This window comes from Furipterus horrens, unplaced genomic scaffold (genome assembly GCF_987537825.1).
Source record: "Furipterus horrens unplaced genomic scaffold, mFurHor1.1.pri manual_scaffold_1, whole genome shotgun sequence".
Classification (NCBI taxonomy): Eukaryota; Metazoa; Chordata; class Mammalia; order Chiroptera; family Furipteridae; genus Furipterus; species Furipterus horrens.
Window position 1 is genome coordinate 149931437 of NW_028327171.1, and position 4251 is coordinate 149935687.

Below are 4251 nucleotides of genomic sequence, written 5' to 3' on the forward strand. Positions count from 1 at the left end.
GAAACTCCCCTCAGGGCCTTTGTTAGAGGCATCCATTTTAGATAAACAAATAAACAGCTGTTGTTTCATTGCTTCTCCATACCAGCCACAACCCTGCTGAATAGAAGAGAATCATCAGCTCTGAGCAGGAGGGTGTGATCCCAGCTAAAGGTGCCTTTAAGGTCCCCAACTTATCTGTTGAGTTGGCAATAGAAATACTAATGCACAAGTAGGAATATCTTGACCAGAGAATTAAGAAAACACATCACAACTCACTGATAAGACAATAATCTACACAACAAGCAAAGATAATTGACAGTGTTATGAGGTAAAGTCTCAGGACTTGCCATTCTCTGTCCAACATTGTGACTGAAACTTAGCCTTATTACAATTTCAAATGTTAGTGCCTTTTGTCTTTTTATTTCCTTATTCTTTACCTCATTTCACTTGCTTATTCACCTTGCAACAAGGAGTTGGATCATCCCCTGCTTGTTCCCTTCAGTGGACATACACCTTCTGAGGGTTTCCATGGCATCTTGGTTTGTTTTGCCCAACAGGGATTCTCCATTCACTGCTATCAGCTGATCATTCACCTGAAGTCTTCCATCTTTAGATTTGCTCCTCCATTAATAATGGACTTGACAAAGATTCCCAAATCTGCATGGTTCTCTTTTGACTGGTTGCCTTTGGCACTGAAACCAAGACTTGCTGATCCTGAATCATTAAGTGGAACTTCAAATGTCAAAAATTCCCTGGTGCTATCAGGTGTGTGAACAATATCCTCCTCTTCTGCTTTTGTTTGTTTTGGAATCTGCATCTGGCTTGGTTCTGCATCCAGTTCCCTTGGGTGGAAGGTATCTTCTTGGTGAAAGACCAGAAGGCTCACAGTCCCTTCCATTTTGGTGCTTCTCAACAGGGAAACAACTTCCTCTTGGGATTTGCCTGCTAAATCAAGTCCATTTACCTCTACCAGTCCATCTCCTGCCTTAAGCCGGCCATCTTGGATGGCAGCCCCTCTGGGGAGAATGTTTTTCACATTAATTGGAGCTGAGCCCCCTATTGTTACATCTCTGGAAGTGATGCTGAATCCCAAGGCTTCTGTGCCTTTCTTAAGCTGGATATTCAGCCTCTTGCCTCCTTTTTTGGTGTTCTAACCACTGCTTACAGTTGCACTCAGCACACTTTGTGGTGCTGGGGCCGGAGCTGCCGGTGGCTTTCCCACGGGCTGCATGTCTGAGGTAGTCGTGGGTGCAAGTCCATCTGCTCAGCCTGGGGAGTCAGTTTAGGTGCTCTCTGCAGTGCCTGAAACCCTGCACTGTTCACACTCTTATTATCAATATACTGGCTGTCGGGGCTGAAGTGGCTTGAATAGTAATTGTTCTTTTCATTTTGGGAGAGTTGTTCATACTGCTCTTTATTTGCTGCAGGAACCACATAGAACCAAGTGATGGGTGTATGCATGGCTTGATGAAATGTATGTTGTGCTTGTTCAGATCTTCTATTTTGGAGGTTGCCATCATTAATACTGACAATGCAATCATACTCATGAAAGAGGTTTTCTTGTTCAACTTTCCCCCTTTCTCCAATCATTTTACTAATAGCCCCAGGGTTCTGCCACCTCGCGCACTGAAGGGCACTACATGGATTCCCAGACGCCCTCCGTCATTGGGGACGTGAATGACCTTTACCGTATCATCCAGAGAAAAGTTGGGTATGTTCCCCAAACCACTGTCGGCATGTCCAACAGGTTCAATGCAACTGCTGTCTTCTGTCCCATCCTCATCCTGTTCTTGCTTCTCCAGCTACTTGTCCACCATCGGGTGACTAGCACTCAGAGATGAGCGAGCATTGTCCCTCTGAAACTGGTTTGACCAGTTACTAGTATCCCGCAGGAGGCTTCTGTAGTTTTCATCTTTCTTCCTGTCACAGGGTTTAGGGTTACCAGCAGTGTTTTGCTTGAGGAAGCCAGCTGTCGTTGACCAGCATGTGGGTTTTTTTTCCTGAAGGCTCTTCAGAGGAAAAATTACTGTCACTGACAGAAGTTAAAGCTGGGTCACTGCTTCGTCAGACATGAAGAGGCATATTTGCACGAAAGACTGAAGGTATGACCTCAATTTCACTTGTTGTTTGATAAGGCTGAAAGGCTGAAACATTGTTGGTGCCAAGATCACTGCCAAATATCTCTGGACTCTGGGTGCCTGTGGAGCTGGCACTGGTGCTATCACCTCCATGATGTGGATCTTGCTCATCAAACACTGCTACCAGCCTGGGCTCAAGCAGCGGGAGGGCAGAGAGGACTAGAGATGCTTGGGGAGAATTTGGAGTTGTGGCTTTGAGGGAGGACTGGGGGAGCAGCTGACTGGGTCTCAGTGCTGACTCACTCCCCATACTGCAGGCAGACCATTCCCCTCCAAGTCTGTTTTTCTATTTATAATGGCTCTACGTATGTATTTAGTGAAAATGTTTGAAAACTACAGCAGCAATTTTCAATCTTTTTCATCTCATGGCACATATAAACTAATCACTAAAATTCTGCAGCACACACAAAAAGTATATTTTTTGCTGACCTGATAAAAAAATAGATATAATTTTGATTCATTTACACTGGATGGCTATTGTTATGTTGGCTGTCATAATTTTTAAATTTGATAATCTAAAGGAAAAGAAGTCAGTGTCCCTGACTAAATAGTCAGGTATTGCACGTTTTAAAAATTCTTGAGGCACATCAGTTGAAAATCAGTAAGCTACAGAAAAGTACAAAAATAAAAATAAAATTATGCACAATGATTTCATCACTCAGAAATAACACTTTTCTGAGGAACTTTTTATGAATATTTGACTTTTCCAGAAGAAAATTATTTTGAGTTAAATCATTATATTAAGAGAATGGATGTTTGTGAGGCTTTGTAAATTGCCTCCAGGAATTTGGACTGATTTATACTTTTAACAATAGTATATGAGTGCCTATTTCACTGCATCCATGCCAGCATCAGATATTATCATCTAATTTTCCTGTTTATTAACCCATAATGGCACTTCATGGTTTTAATTAATCTGTGAATATTTGATTAATAATGCTTTGATTAAGGTTGAATGACCTGCACATACATGTTCATTAGCCAACTGTATTTCTTTTGTGAATAGCTTGTTAATGTCTCTTGTCTACTTTTTTTTAGAATATTTCCATTTTACATGGTAATATAAAAAAAACTGTATGTAAAGAATAAAAACTCTTGGCATGTGTATTTAAAATATTCTTCCCAATTCAATTTTTTAAAATAGATTTTTAATCAATTATTTTTTTTAAGAACAGACAACTGTTGTTTAGTTTTTATCTCATAATCATAAACTTAACTCTGCAATCCAGCTAGACTTGGAAGGGATAAGGAAAATATGGAACCCAATGAACTGTGGCGAGAGCACAGAGATTAGAGAACATTCCAAGCAGATGCGAGTGAAGGGGAGCTACAGAAGGAATGGTCTGGTGGTTAAGATAAAACACAAATCAAATTTATTAGAGTTGCCCACAGTCAGTAATGGTGATCTTCTTGCTGGTCTTGCCATTCCTGGACCCATAGCGCTCCATGGCTTCACAACACCCATGCCATCTTTCAGCTGGCTGAAGACCACATGCCTGCCATCAAGCCACTCAATCTTGGCAGTGCAGGTGACAAACTGGGAACCGTTTGTGTTGGGTCCAGTTTTGCCATGGACAAGATGCCAAGACTTGTATGCTTCAGGGTGAAATCTCATCATAAAAATTTTCCCTGTTGTTGGACTTCCTGCCTGTCCCATTGTGGTGTGTGAAGTCACCACCCTGGCACATAAATCCCAGAATAATTCTGTGAAATCAGGAACCTTTATAACCAAAGCCTTTCTCCCCAGTGCTCAGAGCACGGAAGTTTTCTGCTGTCTTTGGGACTTTGTCTGCAAACAGCTTGAGGAGCTGCAGCCCAAGTGCTCACCATTGGCAGCGATGTGGAAGAACATGGTGGGGTTGACCATGGCTGGATGCAGGAAGCTTCAGGGCCATGGCAGTGCCTACAAGACCTAAATAGAGTTTTTAAATTGTAAAAGTAATAGTGCTCAAGGTGGAAAGTTTAGAAACTATGAAAAGTAGAGAGGAAAAAAATCTATTTTCTGAGATATAATTATTATTCACATTTGGGAAGTTTTTCTTTGCTTTCACATATTTAAATAGAATCTCTATTTAAAAATTCAAATTCCTATACAGGAATTTATATTTATATTTTTAATTTAAGGTCACATGTG

The 4251-nt window shown here is 41.2% G+C and overlaps 1 pseudogene; it reads right to left on the reverse strand.

Annotated features, from left to right (window-relative positions):
• Positions 1-251: 251 nt before the first annotated feature.
• On the reverse strand, positions 252-3774 carry LOC150022048 (partitioning defective 3 homolog pseudogene; annotated as a pseudogene).
• Positions 3775-4251: the final 477 nt, after the last annotated feature.